Source organism: Montipora capricornis, chromosome 8 (genome assembly GCF_036669925.1).
Source record: "Montipora capricornis isolate CH-2021 chromosome 8, ASM3666992v2, whole genome shotgun sequence".
In the NCBI taxonomy this organism is placed as follows: Eukaryota; Metazoa; Cnidaria; class Anthozoa; order Scleractinia; family Acroporidae; genus Montipora; species Montipora capricornis.
The window spans coordinates 19335280-19349986 of record NC_090890.1 but is presented as its reverse complement, the minus strand read 5'-3'; the positions used below and the strand labels follow the sequence as shown (position 1 = coordinate 19349986).

Below are 14707 nucleotides of genomic sequence, written 5' to 3'. Positions count from 1 at the left end.
ATGCAGAGAGTTAATGTTTCCCGTTCAAAAATTCCTTTCAACATCCGGGACTCGAGTAAACAAAGCTTTTCCTCGATTCGATTCCATGGAATGTCATTTTCTAAAGCTTGAATTGTGACGACAAGTTTTACAAGCGCGCGTGCTAATTAGCTCAATGCCCACAGAAAACCAAAGTAAAACAAGTCATATAACGACAAAATGTAGAGTCAAATAGAAGTCTACAACACGAGATATTCCCAAGCGGTCTCCCGTCGAAGTACTACTCTCGCCCTACAGGATTTGACTACGGGGATCGGACGAGACCCGGTTTTTTGCCTGTGGTATGGTCGTAGACGGAAGAAAGCCCGTTCTTGTTGTGTGTTTTGAGCGGGCAAGTTGAACTGAGCAAATAACTGTTTCCTCTGTGATGGTTCTTTAACCCTTCACCGGCAATGGCATTGGTAAAATGCAGAGAGTTAATGTTTCCCGTTCAAAAATTCCTTTCAACATCCGGGACTCGAGTAAACAAAGCTTTTCCTCGATTCGATTCCATGGAATGTCATTTTCTAAAGCTTGAATTGTGACGACAAGTTTTACAAGCGCGCGTGCTAATTAGCTCAATGCCCACAGAAAACCAAAGTAAAACAAGTCATATAACGACAAAATGTAGAGTCAAATAGAAGTCTACAACACGAGATATTCCCAAGCGGTCTCCCGTCGAAGTACTACTCTCGCCCTACAGGATTTGACTACGGGGATCGGACGAGACCCGGTTTTTTGCCTGTGGTATGGTCGTAGACGGAAGAAAGCCCGTTCTTGTTGTGTGTTTTGAGCGGGCAAGTTGAACTGAGCAAATAACTGTTTCCTCTGTGATGGTTCTTTAACCCTTCACCGGCAATGGCATTGGTAAAATGCAGAGAGTTAATGTTTCCCGTTCAAAAATTCCTTTCAACATCCGGGACTCGAGTAAACAAAGCTTTTCCTCGATTCGATTCCATGGAATGTCATTTTCTAAAGCTTGAATTGTGACGACAAGTTTTACAAGCGCGCGTGCTAATTAGCTCAATGCCCACAGAAAACCAAAGTAAAACAAGTCATATAACGACAAAATGTAGAGTCAAATAGAAGTCTACAACACGAGATATTCCCAAGCGGTCTCCCGTCGAAGTACTACTCTCGCCCTACAGGATTTGACTACGGGGATCGGACGAGACCCGGTTTTTTGCCTGTGGTATGGTCGTAGACGGAAGAAAGCCCGTTCTTGTTGTGTGTTTTGAGCGGGCAAGTTGAACTGAGCAAATAACTGTTTCCTCTGTGATGGTTCTTTAACCCTTCACCGGCAATGGCATTGGTAAAATGCAGAGAGTTAATGTTTCCCGTTCAAAAATTCCTTTCAACATCCGGGACTCGAGTAAACAAAGCTTTTCCTCGATTCGATTCCATGGAATGTCATTTTCTAAAGCTTGAATTGTGACGACAAGTTTTACAAGCGCGCGTGCTAATTAGCTCAATGCCCACAGAAAACCAAAGTAAAACAAGTCATATAACGACAAAATGTAGAGTCAAATAGAAGTCTACAACACGAGATATTCCCAAGCGGTCTCCCGTCGAAGTACTACTCTCGCCCTACAGGATTTGACTACGGGGATCGGACGAGACCCGGTTTTTTGCCTGTGGTATGGTCGTAGACGGAAGAAAGCCCGTTCTTGTTGTGTGTTTTGAGCGGGCAAGTTGAACTGAGCAAATAACTGTTTCCTCTGTGATGGTTCTTTAACCCTTCACCGGCAATGGCATTGGTAAAATGCAGAGAGTTAATGTTTCCCGTTCAAAAATTCCTTTCAACATCCGGGACTCGAGTAAACAAAGCTTTTCCTCGATTCGATTCCATGGAATGTCATTTTCTAAAGCTTGAATTGTGACGACAAGTTTTACAAGCGCGCGTGCTAATTAGCTCAATGCCCACAGAAAACCAAAGTAAAACAAGTCATATAACGACAAAATGTAGAGTCAAATAGAAGTCTACAACACGAGATATTCCCAAGCGGTCTCCCGTCGAAGTACTACTCTCGCCCTACAGGATTTGACTACGGGGATCGGACGAGACCCGGTTTTTTGCCTGTGGTATGGTCGTAGACGGAAGAAAGCCCGTTCTTGTTGTGTGTTTTGAGCGGGCAAGTTGAACTGAGCAAATAACTGTTTCCTCTGTGATGGTTCTTTAACCCTTCACCGGCAATGGCATTGGTAAAATGCAGAGAGTTAATGTTTCCCGTTCAAAAATTCCTTTCAACATCCGGGACTCGAGTAAACAAAGCTTTTCCTCGATTCGATTCCATGGAATGTCATTTTCTAAAGCTTGAATTGTGACGACAAGTTTTACAAGCGCGCGTGCTAATTAGCTCAATGCCCACAGAAAACCAAAGTAAAACAAGTCATATAACGACAAAATGTAGAGTCAAATAGAAGTCTACAACACGAGATATTCCCAAGCGGTCTCCCGTCGAAGTACTACTCTCGCCCTACAGGATTTGACTACGGGGATCGGACGAGACCCGGTTTTTGCCTGTGGTATGGTCGTAGACGGAAGAAAGCCCGTTCTTGTTGTGTGTTTTGAGCGGGCAAGTTGAACTGAGCAAATAACTGTTTCCTCTGTGATGGTTCTTTAACCCTTCACCGGCAATGGCATTGGTAAAATGCAGAGAGTTAATGTTTCCCGTTCAAAAATTCCTTTCAACATCCGGGACTCGAGTAAACAAAGCTTTTCCTCGATTCGATTCCATGGAATGTCATTTTCTAAAGCTTGAATTGTGACGACAAGTTTTACAAGCGCGCGTGCTAATTAGCTCAATGCCCACAGAAAACCAAAGTAAAACAAGTCATATAACGACAAAATGTAGAGTCAAATAGAAGTCTACAACACGAGATATTCCCAAGCGGTCTCCCGTCGAAGTACTACTCTCGCCCTACAGGATTTGACTACGGGGATCGGACGAGACCCGGTTTTTTGCCTGTGGTATGGTCGTAGACGGAAGAAAGCCCGTTCTTGTTGTGTGTTTTGAGCGGGCAAGTTGAACTGAGCAAATAACTGTTTCCTCTGTGATGGTTCTTTAACCCTTCACCGGCAATGGCATTGGTAAAATGCAGAGAGTTAATGTTTCCCGTTCAAAAATTCCTTTCAACATCCGGGACTCGAGTAAACAAAGCTTTTCCTCGATTCGATTCCATGGAATGTCATTTTCTAAAGCTTGAATTGTGACGACAAGTTTTACAAGCGCGCGTGCTAATTAGCTCAATGCCCACAGAAAACCAAAGTAAAACAAGTCATATAACGACAAAATGTAGAGTCAAATAGAAGTCTACAACACGAGATATTCCCAAGCGGTCTCCCGTCGAAGTACTACTCTCGCCCTACAGGATTTGACTACGGGGATCGGACGAGACCCGGTTTTTTGCCTGTGGTATGGTCGTAGACGGAAGAAAGCCCGTTCTTGTTGTGTGTTTTGAGCGGGCAAGTTGAACTGAGCAAATAACTGTTTCCTCTGTGATGGTTCTTTAACCCTTCACCGGCAATGGCATTGGTAAAATGCAGAGAGTTAATGTTTCCCGTTCAAAAATTCCTTTCAACATCCGGGACTCGAGTAAACAAAGCTTTTCCTCGATTCGATTCCATGGAATGTCATTTTCTAAAGCTTGAATTGTGACGACAAGTTTTACAAGCGCGCGTGCTAATTAGCTCAATGCCCACAGAAAACCAAAGTAAAACAAGTCATATAACGACAAAATGTAGAGTCAAATAGAAGTCTACAACACGAGATATTCCCAAGCGGTCTCCCGTCGAAGTACTACTCTCGCCCTACAGGATTTGACTACGGGGATCGGACGAGACCCGGTTTTTTGCCTGTGGTATGGTCGTAGACGGAAGAAAGCCCGTTCTTGTTGTGTGTTTTGAGCGGGCAAGTTGAACTGAGCAAATAACTGTTTCCTCTGTGATGGTTCTTTAACCCTTCACCGGCAATGGCATTGGTAAAATGCAGAGAGTTAATGTTTCCCGTTCAAAAATTCCTTTCAACATCCGGGACTCGAGTAAACAAAGCTTTTCCTCGATTCGATTCCATGGAATGTCATTTTCTAAAGCTTGAATTGTGACGACAAGTTTTACAAGCGCGCGTGCTAATTAGCTCAATGCCCACAGAAAACCAAAGTAAAACAAGTCATATAACGACAAAATGTAGAGTCAAATAGAAGTCTACAACACGAGATATTCCCAAGCGGTCTCCCGTCGAAGTACTACTCTCGCCCTACAGGATTTGACTACGGGGATCGGACGAGACCCGGTTTTTTGCCTGTGGTATGGTCGTAGACGGAAGAAAGCCCGTTCTTGTTGTGTGTTTTGAGCGGGCAAGTTGAACTGAGCAAATAACTGTTTCCTCTGTGATGGTTCTTTAACCCTTCACCGGCAATGGCATTGGTAAAATGCAGAGAGTTAATGTTTCCCGTTCAAAAATTCCTTTCAACATCCGGGACTCGAGTAAACAAAGCTTTTCCTCGATTCGATTCCATGGAATGTCATTTTCTAAAGCTTGAATTGTGACGACAAGTTTTACAAGCGCGCGTGCTAATTAGCTCAATGCCCACAGAAAACCAAAGTAAAACAAGTCATATAACGACAAAATGTAGAGTCAAATAGAAGTCTACAACACGAGATATTCCCAAGCGGTCTCCCGTCGAAGTACTACTCTCGCCCTACAGGATTTGACTACGGGGATCGGACGAGACCCGGTTTTTTGCCTGTGGTATGGTCGTAGACGGAAGAAAGCCCGTTCTTGTTGTGTGTTTTGAGCGGGCAAGTTGAACTGAGCAAATAACTGTTTCCTCTGTGATGGTTCTTTAACCCTTCACCGGCAATGGCATTGGTAAAATGCAGAGAGTTAATGTTTCCCGTTCAAAAATTCCTTTCAACATCCGGGACTCGAGTAAACAAAGCTTTTCCTCGATTCGATTCCATGGAATGTCATTTTCTAAAGCTTGAATTGTGACGACAAGTTTTACAAGCGCGCGTGCTAATTAGCTCAATGCCCACAGAAAACCAAAGTAAAACAAGTCATATAACGACAAAATGTAGAGTCAAATAGAAGTCTACAACACGAGATATTCCCAAGCGGTCTCCCGTCGAAGTACTACTCTCGCCCTACAGGATTTGACTACGGGGATCGGACGAGACCCGGTTTTTTGCCTGTGGTATGGTCGTAGACGGAAGAAAGCCCGTTCTTGTTGTGTGTTTTGAGCGGGCAAGTTGAACTGAGCAAATAACTGTTTCCTCTGTGATGGTTCTTTAACCCTTCACCGGCAATGGCATTGGTAAAATGCAGAGAGTTAATGTTTCCCGTTCAAAAATTCCTTTCAACATCCGGGACTCGAGTAAACAAAGCTTTTCCTCGATTCGATTCCATGGAATGTCATTTTCTAAAGCTTGAATTGTGACGACAAGTTTTACAAGCGCGCGTGCTAATTAGCTCAATGCCCACAGAAAACCAAAGTAAAACAAGTCATATAACGACAAAATGTAGAGTCAAATAGAAGTCTACAACACGAGATATTCCCAAGCGGTCTCCCGTCGAAGTACTACTCTCGCCCTACAGGATTTGACTACGGGGATCGGACGAGACCCGGTTTTTTGCCTGTGGTATGGTCGTAGACGGAAGAAAGCCCGTTCTTGTTGTGTGTTTTGAGCGGGCAAGTTGAACTGAGCAAATAACTGTTTCCTCTGTGATGGTTCTTTAACCCTTCACCGGCAATGGCATTGGTAAAATGCAGAGAGTTAATGTTTCCCGTTCAAAAATTCCTTTCAACATCCGGGACTCGAGTAAACAAAGCTTTTCCTCGATTCGATTCCATGGAATGTCATTTTCTAAAGCTTGAATTGTGACGACAAGTTTTACAAGCGCGCGTGCTAATTAGCTCAATGCCCACAGAAAACCAAAGTAAAACAAGTCATATAACGACAAAATGTAGAGTCAAATAGAAGTCTACAACACGAGATATTCCCAAGCGGTCTCCCGTCGAAGTACTACTCTCGCCCTACAGGATTTGACTACGGGGATCGGACGAGACCCGGTTTTTTGCCTGTGGTATGGTCGTAGACGGAAGAAAGCCCGTTCTTGTTGTGTGTTTTGAGCGGGCAAGTTGAACTGAGCAAATAACTGTTTCCTCTGTGATGGTTCTTTAACCCTTCACCGGCAATGGCATTGGTAAAATGCAGAGAGTTAATGTTTCCCGTTCAAAAATTCCTTTCAACATCCGGGACTCGAGTAAACAAAGCTTTTCCTCGATTCGATTCCATGGAATGTCATTTTCTAAAGCTTGAATTGTGACGACAAGTTTTACAAGCGCGCGTGCTAATTAGCTCAATGCCCACAGAAAACCAAAGTAAAACAAGTCATATAACGACAAAATGTAGAGTCAAATAGAAGTCTACAACACGAGATATTCCCAAGCGGTCTCCCGTCGAAGTACTACTCTCGCCCTACAGGATTTGACTACGGGGATCGGACGAGACCCGGTTTTTTGCCTGTGGTATGGTCGTAGACGGAAGAAAGCCCGTTCTTGTTGTGTGTTTTGAGCGGGCAAGTTGAACTGAGCAAATAACTGTTTCCTCTGTGATGGTTCTTTAACCCTTCACCGGCAATGGCATTGGTAAAATGCAGAGAGTTAATGTTTCCCGTTCAAAAATTCCTTTCAACATCCGGGACTCGAGTAAACAAAGCTTTTCCTCGATTCGATTCCATGGAATGTCATTTTCTAAAGCTTGAATTGTGACGACAAGTTTTACAAGCGCGCGTGCTAATTAGCTCAATGCCCACAGAAAACCAAAGTAAAACAAGTCATATAACGACAAAATGTAGAGTCAAATAGAAGTCTACAACACGAGATATTCCCAAGCGGTCTCCCGTCGAAGTACTACTCTCGCCCTACAGGATTTGACTACGGGGATCGGACGAGACCCGGTTTTTTGCCTGTGGTATGGTCGTAGACGGAAGAAAGCCCGTTCTTGTTGTGTGTTTTGAGCGGGCAAGTTGAACTGAGCAAATAACTGTTTCCTCTGTGATGGTTCTTTAACCCTTCACCGGCAATGGCATTGGTAAAATGCAGAGAGTTAATGTTTCCCGTTCAAAAATTCCTTTCAACATCCGGGACTCGAGTAAACAAAGCTTTTCCTCGATTCGATTCCATGGAATGTCATTTGCTAAAGCTTGAATTGTGACGACAAGTTTTACAAGCGCGCGTGCTAATTAGCTCAATGCCCACAGAAAACCAAAGTAAAACAAGTCATATAACGACAAAATGTAGAGTCAAATAGAAGTCTACAACACGAGATATTCCCAAGCGGTCTCCCGTCGAAGTACTACTCTCGCCCTACAGGATTTGACTACGGGGATCGGACGAGACCCGGTTTTTTGCCTGTGGTATGGTCGTAGACGGAAGAAAGCCCGTTCTTGTTGTGTGTTTTGAGCGGGCAAGTTGAACTGAGCAAATAACTGTTTCCTCTGTGATGGTTCTTTAACCCTTCACCGGCAATGGCATTGGTAAAATGCAGAGAGTTAATGTTTCCCGTTCAAAAATTCCTTTCAACATCCGGGACTCGAGTAAACAAAGCTTTTCCTCGATTCGATTCCATGGAATGTCATTTTCTAAAGCTTGAATTGTGACGACAAGTTTTACAAGCGCGCGTGCTAATTAGCTCAATGCCCACAGAAAACCAAAGTAAAACAAGTCATATAACGACAAAATGTAGAGTCAAATAGAAGTCTACAACACGAGATATTCCCAAGCGGTCTCCCGTCGAAGTACTACTCTCGCCCTACAGGATTTGACTACGGGGATCGGACGAGACCCGGTTTTTTGCCTGTGGTATGGTCGTAGACGGAAGAAAGCCCGTTCTTGTTGTGTGTTTTGAGCGGGCAAGTTGAACTGAGCAAATAACTGTTTCCTCTGTGATGGTTCTTTAACCCTTCACCGGCAATGGCATTGGTAAAATGCAGAGAGTTAATGTTTCCCGTTCAAAAATTCCTTTCAACATCCGGGACTCGAGTAAACAAAGCTTTTCCTCGATTCGATTCCATGGAATGTCATTTTCTAAAGCTTGAATTGTGACGACAAGTTTTACAAGCGCGCGTGCTAATTAGCTCAATGCCCACAGAAAACCAAAGTAAAACAAGTCATATAACGACAAAATGTAGAGTCAAATAGAAGTCTACAACACGAGATATTCCCAAGCGGTCTCCCGTCGAAGTACTACTCTCGCCCTACAGGATTTGACTACGGGGATCGGACGAGACCCGGTTTTTTGCCTGTGGTATGGTCGTAGACGGAAGAAAGCCCGTTCTTGTTGTGTGTTTTGAGCGGGCAAGTTGAACTGAGCAAATAACTGTTTCCTCTGTGATGGTTCTTTAACCCTTCACCGGCAATGGCATTGGTAAAATGCAGAGAGTTAATGTTTCCCGTTCAAAAATTCCTTTCAACATCCGGGACTCGAGTAAACAAAGCTTTTCCTCGATTCGATTCCATGGAATGTCATTTGTTAAAGCTTGAATTGTGACGACAAGTTTTACAAGCGCGCGTGCTAATTAGCTCAATGCCCACAGAAAACCAAAGTAAAACAAGTCATATAACGACAAAATGTAGAGTCAAATAGAAGTCTACAACACGAGATATTCCCAAGCGGTCTCCCGTCGAAGTACTACTCTCGCCCTACAGGATTTGACTACGGGGATCGGACGAGACCCGGTTTTTTGCCTGTGGTATGGTCGTAGACGGAAGAAAGCCCGTTCTTGTTGTGTGTTTTGAGCGGGCAAGTTGAACTGAGCAAATAACTGTTTCCTCTGTGATGGTTCTTTAACCCTTCACCGGCAATGGCATTGGTAAAATGCAGAGAGTTAATGTTTCCCGTTCAAAAATTCCTTTCAACATCCGGGACTCGAGTAAACAAAGCTTTTCCTCGATTCGATTCCATGGAATGTCATTTTCTAAAGCTTGAATTGTGACGACAAGTTTTACAAGCGCGCGTGCTAATTAGCTCAATGCCCACAGAAAACCAAAGTAAAACAAGTCATATAACGACAAAATGTAGAGTCAAATAGAAGTCTACAACACGAGATATTCCCAAGCGGTCTCCCGTCGAAGTACTACTCTCGCCCTACAGGATTTGACTACGGGGATCGGACGAGACCCGGTTTTTTGCCTGTGGTATGGTCGTAGACGGAAGAAAGCCCGTTCTTGTTGTGTGTTTTGAGCGGGCAAGTTGAACTGAGCAAATAACTGTTTCCTCTGTGATGGTTCTTTAACCCTTCACCGGCAATGGCATTGGTAAAATGCAGAGAGTTAATGTTTCCCGTTCAAAAATTCCTTTCAACATCCGGGACTCGAGTAAACAAAGCTTTTCCTCGATTCGATTCCATGGAATGTCATTTTCTAAAGCTTGAATTGTGACGACAAGTTTTACAAGCGCGCGTGCTAATTAGCTCAATGCCCACAGAAAACCAAAGTAAAACAAGTCATATAACGACAAAATGTAGAGTCAAATAGAAGTCTACAACACGAGATATTCCCAAGCGGTCTCCCGTCGAAGTACTACTCTCGCCCTACAGGATTTGACTACGGGGATCGGACGAGACCCGGTTTTTTGCCTGTGGTATGGTCGTAGACGGAAGAAAGCCCGTTCTTGTTGTGTGTTTTGAGCGGGCAAGTTGAACTGAGCAAATAACTGTTTCCTCTGTGATGGTTCTTTAACCCTTCACCGGCAATGGCATTGGTAAAATGCAGAGAGTTAATGTTTCCCGTTCAAAAATTCCTTTCAACATCCGGGACTCGAGTAAACAAAGCTTTTCCTCGATTCGATTCCATGGAATGTCATTTTCTAAAGCTTGAATTGTGACGACAAGTTTTACAAGCGCGCGTGCTAATTAGCTCAATGCCCACAGAAAACCAAAGTAAAACAAGTCATATAACGACAAAATGTAGAGTCAAATAGAAGTCTACAACACGAGATATTCCCAAGCGGTCTCCCGTCGAAGTACTACTCTCGCCCTACAGGATTTGACTACGGGGATCGGACGAGACCCGGTTTTTTGCCTGTGGTATGGTCGTAGACGGAAGAAAGCCCGTTCTTGTTGTGTGTTTTGAGCGGGCAAGTTGAACTGAGCAAATAACTGTTTCCTCTGTGATGGTTCTTTAACCCTTCACCGGCAATGGCATTGGTAAAATGCAGAGAGTTAATGTTTCCCGTTCAAAAATTCCTTTCAACATCCGGGACTCGAGTAAACAAAGCTTTTCCTCGATTCGATTCCATGGAATGTCATTTTCTAAAGCTTGAATTGTGACGACAAGTTTTACAAGCGCGCGTGCTAATTAGCTCAATGCCCACAGAAAACCAAAGTAAAACAAGTCATATAACGACAAAATGTAGAGTCAAATAGAAGTCTACAACACGAGATATTCCCAAGCGGTCTCCCGTCGAAGTACTACTCTCGCCCTACAGGATTTGACTACGGGGATCGGACGAGACCGGTTTTTTGCCTGTGGTATGGTCGTAGACGGAAGAAAGCCCGTTCTTGTTGTGTGTTTTGAGCGGGCAAGTTGAACTGAGCAAATAACTGTTTCCTCTGTGATGGTTCTTTAACCCTTCACCGGCAATGGCATTGGTAAAATGCAGAGAGTTAATGTTTCCCGTTCAAAAATTCCTTTCAACATCCGGGACTCGAGTAAACAAAGCTTTTCCTCGATTCGATTCCATGGAATGTCATTTGCTAAAGCTTGAATTGTGACGACAAGTTTTACAAGCGCGCGTGCTAATTAGCTCAATGCCCACAGAAAACCAAAGTAAAACAAGTCATATAACGACAAAATGTAGAGTCAAATAGAAGTCTACAACACGAGATATTCCCAAGCGGTCTCCCGTCGAAGTACTACTCTCGCCCTACAGGATTTGACTACGGGGATCGGACGAGACCCGGTTTTTTGCCTGTGGTATGGTCGTAGACGGAAGAAAGCCCGTTCTTGTTGTGTGTTTTGAGCGGGCAAGTTGAACTGAGCAAATAACTGTTTCCTCTGTGATGGTTCTTTAACCCTTCACCGGCAATGGCATTGGTAAAATGCAGAGAGTTAATGTTTCCCGTTCAAAAATTCCTTTCAACATCCGGGACTCGAGTAAACAAAGCTTTTCCTCGATTCGATTCCATGGAATGTCATTTGCTAAAGCTTGAATTGTGACGACAAGTTTTACAAGCGCGCGTGCTAATTAGCTCAATGCCCACAGAAAACCAAAGTAAAACAAGTCATATAACGACAAAATGTAGAGTCAAATAGAAGTCTACAACACGAGATATTCCCAAGCGGTCTCCCGTCGAAGTACTACTCTCGCCCTACAGGATTTGACTACGGGGATCGGACGAGACCCGGTTTTTGCCTGTGGTATGGTCGTAGACGGAAGAAAGCCCGTTCTTGTTGTGTGTTTTGAGCGGGCAAGTTGAACTGAGCAAATAACTGTTTCCTCTGTGATGGTTCTTTAAACCTTCACCGGCAATGGCATTGGTAAAATGCAGAGAGTTAATGTTTCCCGTTCAAAAATTCCTTTCAACATCCGGGACTCGAGTAAACAAAGCTTTTCCTCGATTCGATTCCATGGAATGTCATTTTCTAAAGCTTGAATTGTGACGACAAGTTTTACAAGCGCGCGTGCTAATTAGCTCAATGCCCACAGAAAACCAAAGTAAAACAAGTCATATAACGACAAAATGTAGAGTCAAATAGAAGTCTACAACACGAGATATTCCCAAGCGGTCTCCCGTCGAAGTACTACTCTCGCCCTACAGGATTTGACTACGGGATCGGACGAGACCCGGTTTTTGCCTGTGGTATGGTCGTGTAGAACGTGGCAAGGAAAGCCCTCGTTCTTGTGTGTGTGTTTGGACGCGCGGCAAGTTGAACTGAGCAAATAACTGTTTCCTTGGTAAGGGATTCAATACATGCCCTCACTACTTGGAATGGCTGCCCAAATCGATCCTCTAACGTTTTAAGAGCCTTTTGACAGACCACCTGGCATTGGCTCATATCTTTGCACTGCAAGTAGGGCTGGTCCCTCTAAAAACTGTAACAGACGAGTCATTTTAACTGAATCATCAAGTGGTCTTGTTTCCACCAGTTGTTTGAATCTTTGCCGAAAGGCTGGATACCGCTCAGAGGAACCATCAAATTTATGAACTTGCACAGGTGGGAGGTCATGTGATACACTCATCCTCTCCATTGAGGACGTAATAGCAACACGGCTTTCATTGCTCACAGATCCCATGACACTTGAAGGGGCTGGGCGAGTGGAAGTGGCTGGCTGCGGTACTGGATCGAGGGTTGTGGTTGACACAGCGAGAGGGTTCAACTGTTGCAGCTTAGGTATATTAGGACTTGGAACCTTTTCTGACTGTACATTTAGAGCTAGCTCAGTTAACTCCTTGGATGTCTGAAGCGGATTTTGGCAATGGGAGGAGTAGAGCTTGTTGTCAGGGGATTTTCTGTAGTAGGCGTAGATGTCAAAGGAGGGTTTCCCCTTGGACCCATATGAAGATTGCTACTAGTAGTAGTCACGAATGGTAAAGTAACACTTGGCACTTCCAGGGGTTGGATTTCGATGCCCTAAAAGTTCATGTCATGCTTGTGGGGCCACTTAGCACCTTTCTCGCAACTGGGTAAATCAGAGACCTGCTGTTCTGCTAGAAATGCTTCTAACTTGGCTAATTCCGCTTGATTCTTTGCAGCAGCGACCTCGCTTTCGGCTTCTAATTTGGTTAATTCTAATCTATGTTGTAATTCCATTTCAGTGCGCTTTATCTCCATCTCAACCCTTTTCACCTCAAGTTCAACTGCCCTTCTACTACTTTCTTCAGCTTGCTGCTGGATTAATACTGCTTTCACTGCTTGGATCTTAGCCCTTTGAGCTTTAGAACTTGATATACTTAATTTTGATGTTTGACTTGAAAAGGAATGAACGGAATTGGTTGGGGAGATTTTCTTTAATACCTTCACATCTTCAGACACCTGAACATTGTAAAAGGAAGCAGCACTAATGGCAAACTGTTCAATTTTACTATTGTAAGTTTGTATTCTTGAGTATTGAACGGCACGGTCGCTCAAAACTCTTTGGCATTTCTCACACGAATCATCAAGCAAATCAGCGTATTTACCACAACAAACACAGTACTGTTCCCACGCCTTATTTAGTTGGGATTGTTCAGCTCGTACCTTCACAACGTTGCTGAAGTCGTTCAGATTTTCGTCTATTTCATTCCACAATCTTGTCATTGTCGACAAATGTCCCCTGCGAGACCTTTCCAGTTTTTCCAATCGTTCGTAAAGTATTCCTTCCTGAGTCATGACGCAATGCGAAGCGGTATTTCAGCTTTGATCGGCGACCGATGAATCAAGTTAGTTTCCACACAATTTTTCACCACGGAGACAACCACAAGTCCCACCAAAAAGCACTGGTAATGAAATCCAAATGGGTTTTACAAAAACTGGTGTTCGGGAAATAAGTACACGCTCGAAGCTGTCTTGAACACAACAGTCGATTTATTGACGCACCCAATTTTCACAGCACTTGCAAATGTTTGTTCTCATTTGGTATAACAAGCGACAAGAATTACACTCTGAATGAAACAACTGACGGGAAGCGAGTTTTTACTCACCATTTGATGAGAACACTGTCACTACAGTAAGCACAAATCGATTCGCAGTTGGAAGTTAGTCAAGCAAAATCACGGTCAGGTTCACAAAACAAATATCAGCTCCCGCCGCATGCCGGTACATCGTTAGGATTGGCATGGACTAATAAATAGGGAAACTATTGTTGAGGAATAGCCTCAACAGAGGTTTTTGCCATACATTCACACTCCCCTCAGAGGGTTTTTTGTTCAAATGCTTAATCACTCTGCAAAATTCCAGTCTTATTGAGTTATAGAGCCTATAATCCAAAAATGCATTTATCACTCTTTTGTAAAGGTCATTCAAAAAATGAGGGCGATAGCATTTATGAGTTTGTAATATCTTGGTTCTTATTTCCAGTTTAAATTTTTTTCTTTAGATTATGCAAATTAGAAGATTTGCAATGTCACACAGTGAAGGCAGGACTTTCATTTTCAGTTAATTAATGGTAATAGGTGTTAATAAGCTAATAAGCTATGAAGGTATGTCATTTAGACCTGAGGTGCACTCTGGTCTGCCTGTGTTCAGTAAGTTCTCAATAATGACACTAAAAAACACCTTACCCAAATCCTGTGCCAATAATATCTCTGAACATAACTGATTTCTAAAGACATAATTAAACTTTGCACAACTATTGTACTCACAGTAAGGCACATAATTAGCTCAATTATCATTCAACTACAGAAAATATTGTAGTAATCAGTGGCAGATCTAGACCTTGAGCTAAGGGTGGGGTTGCTTGCTCTGTCAGCTTTTCCTCCTGCGGTAAGGTAGGTTTGAGGTAAATGCAAGCATTATGATTGGTTCTTTCTTGGTTGGGATTTTGCTATGCCGACCATTTCTTTGGAAGTGGTCATAAGCTGTGTAATAATTATTGTTTTTGAAAAGCAAAAAATTCAAGAAACAACCATGGCCCGAGTACCATATGATAAACTACTTTCTAACCAAGCTTTCCCAAACCATACTGAGGAATATTGCACCTTGA

At 43.3% G+C, this 14707-nt stretch overlaps 23 non-coding genes and 4 pseudogenes across 23 annotated transcripts; all 27 read right to left on the bottom strand.

Annotated features, from left to right (window-relative positions):
- Window positions 1–215: 215 nt before the first annotated feature.
- LOC138014732 (5S ribosomal RNA) lies at window positions 216–334 on the bottom strand. Its single transcript, XR_011125414.1, has one exon. It is a non-coding gene; the product is annotated as a 5S ribosomal RNA (ribosomal RNA).
- Window positions 335–660: 326 nt separating this feature from the next.
- LOC138014731 (5S ribosomal RNA) lies at window positions 661–779 on the bottom strand. The gene has a single exon (XR_011125413.1). It is a non-coding gene; the product is annotated as a 5S ribosomal RNA (ribosomal RNA).
- A 326-nt stretch (window positions 780–1105) lies between these two features.
- On the bottom strand, window positions 1106–1224 carry LOC138014730 (5S ribosomal RNA). Its single transcript, XR_011125412.1, has one exon. It is a non-coding gene; the product is annotated as a 5S ribosomal RNA (ribosomal RNA).
- A 326-nt stretch (window positions 1225–1550) lies between these two features.
- Window positions 1551–1669, bottom strand: LOC138014729 (5S ribosomal RNA). Its single transcript, XR_011125411.1, has one exon. It is a non-coding gene; the product is annotated as a 5S ribosomal RNA (ribosomal RNA).
- A 326-nt stretch (window positions 1670–1995) lies between these two features.
- LOC138014728 (5S ribosomal RNA) lies at window positions 1996–2114 on the bottom strand. The gene has a single exon (XR_011125410.1). It is a non-coding gene; the product is annotated as a 5S ribosomal RNA (ribosomal RNA).
- A 326-nt stretch (window positions 2115–2440) lies between these two features.
- Window positions 2441–2558, bottom strand: LOC138014704 (5S ribosomal RNA; annotated as a pseudogene).
- Window positions 2559–2884: 326 nt separating this feature from the next.
- LOC138014727 (5S ribosomal RNA) lies at window positions 2885–3003 on the bottom strand. The gene has a single exon (XR_011125409.1). It is a non-coding gene; the product is annotated as a 5S ribosomal RNA (ribosomal RNA).
- Window positions 3004–3329: 326 nt separating this feature from the next.
- Window positions 3330–3448, bottom strand: LOC138014726 (5S ribosomal RNA). Its single transcript, XR_011125408.1, has one exon. It is a non-coding gene; the product is annotated as a 5S ribosomal RNA (ribosomal RNA).
- A 326-nt stretch (window positions 3449–3774) lies between these two features.
- On the bottom strand, window positions 3775–3893 carry LOC138014725 (5S ribosomal RNA). The gene has a single exon (XR_011125407.1). It is a non-coding gene; the product is annotated as a 5S ribosomal RNA (ribosomal RNA).
- A 326-nt stretch (window positions 3894–4219) lies between these two features.
- Window positions 4220–4338, bottom strand: LOC138014722 (5S ribosomal RNA). The gene has a single exon (XR_011125405.1). It is a non-coding gene; the product is annotated as a 5S ribosomal RNA (ribosomal RNA).
- Window positions 4339–4664: 326 nt separating this feature from the next.
- LOC138014721 (5S ribosomal RNA) lies at window positions 4665–4783 on the bottom strand. The gene has a single exon (XR_011125404.1). It is a non-coding gene; the product is annotated as a 5S ribosomal RNA (ribosomal RNA).
- A 326-nt stretch (window positions 4784–5109) lies between these two features.
- On the bottom strand, window positions 5110–5228 carry LOC138014720 (5S ribosomal RNA). The gene has a single exon (XR_011125403.1). It is a non-coding gene; the product is annotated as a 5S ribosomal RNA (ribosomal RNA).
- A 326-nt stretch (window positions 5229–5554) lies between these two features.
- LOC138014719 (5S ribosomal RNA) lies at window positions 5555–5673 on the bottom strand. Its single transcript, XR_011125402.1, has one exon. It is a non-coding gene; the product is annotated as a 5S ribosomal RNA (ribosomal RNA).
- Window positions 5674–5999: 326 nt separating this feature from the next.
- On the bottom strand, window positions 6000–6118 carry LOC138014709 (5S ribosomal RNA). Its single transcript, XR_011125401.1, has one exon. It is a non-coding gene; the product is annotated as a 5S ribosomal RNA (ribosomal RNA).
- Window positions 6119–6444: 326 nt separating this feature from the next.
- On the bottom strand, window positions 6445–6563 carry LOC138014698 (5S ribosomal RNA). Its single transcript, XR_011125397.1, has one exon. It is a non-coding gene; the product is annotated as a 5S ribosomal RNA (ribosomal RNA).
- A 326-nt stretch (window positions 6564–6889) lies between these two features.
- On the bottom strand, window positions 6890–7008 carry LOC138014686 (5S ribosomal RNA). Its single transcript, XR_011125386.1, has one exon. It is a non-coding gene; the product is annotated as a 5S ribosomal RNA (ribosomal RNA).
- A 326-nt stretch (window positions 7009–7334) lies between these two features.
- Window positions 7335–7453, bottom strand: LOC138014674 (5S ribosomal RNA). The gene has a single exon (XR_011125375.1). It is a non-coding gene; the product is annotated as a 5S ribosomal RNA (ribosomal RNA).
- Window positions 7454–7779: 326 nt separating this feature from the next.
- On the bottom strand, window positions 7780–7898 carry LOC138014663 (5S ribosomal RNA). Its single transcript, XR_011125364.1, has one exon. It is a non-coding gene; the product is annotated as a 5S ribosomal RNA (ribosomal RNA).
- A 326-nt stretch (window positions 7899–8224) lies between these two features.
- LOC138014652 (5S ribosomal RNA) lies at window positions 8225–8343 on the bottom strand. Its single transcript, XR_011125353.1, has one exon. It is a non-coding gene; the product is annotated as a 5S ribosomal RNA (ribosomal RNA).
- A 326-nt stretch (window positions 8344–8669) lies between these two features.
- Window positions 8670–8788, bottom strand: LOC138014759 (5S ribosomal RNA). The gene has a single exon (XR_011125439.1). It is a non-coding gene; the product is annotated as a 5S ribosomal RNA (ribosomal RNA).
- A 326-nt stretch (window positions 8789–9114) lies between these two features.
- LOC138014747 (5S ribosomal RNA) lies at window positions 9115–9233 on the bottom strand. Its single transcript, XR_011125428.1, has one exon. It is a non-coding gene; the product is annotated as a 5S ribosomal RNA (ribosomal RNA).
- A 326-nt stretch (window positions 9234–9559) lies between these two features.
- On the bottom strand, window positions 9560–9678 carry LOC138014735 (5S ribosomal RNA). The gene has a single exon (XR_011125417.1). It is a non-coding gene; the product is annotated as a 5S ribosomal RNA (ribosomal RNA).
- A 326-nt stretch (window positions 9679–10004) lies between these two features.
- LOC138014724 (5S ribosomal RNA) lies at window positions 10005–10123 on the bottom strand. The gene has a single exon (XR_011125406.1). It is a non-coding gene; the product is annotated as a 5S ribosomal RNA (ribosomal RNA).
- Window positions 10124–10449: 326 nt separating this feature from the next.
- Window positions 10450–10567, bottom strand: LOC138014706 (5S ribosomal RNA; annotated as a pseudogene).
- Window positions 10568–10893: 326 nt separating this feature from the next.
- On the bottom strand, window positions 10894–11012 carry LOC138014646 (5S ribosomal RNA). Its single transcript, XR_011125347.1, has one exon. It is a non-coding gene; the product is annotated as a 5S ribosomal RNA (ribosomal RNA).
- Window positions 11013–11338: 326 nt separating this feature from the next.
- LOC138014703 (5S ribosomal RNA) lies at window positions 11339–11456 on the bottom strand (annotated as a pseudogene).
- Window positions 11457–11782: 326 nt separating this feature from the next.
- On the bottom strand, window positions 11783–11899 carry LOC138014716 (5S ribosomal RNA; annotated as a pseudogene).
- Between the last annotated feature and the right edge of the window lie 2808 nt (window positions 11900–14707).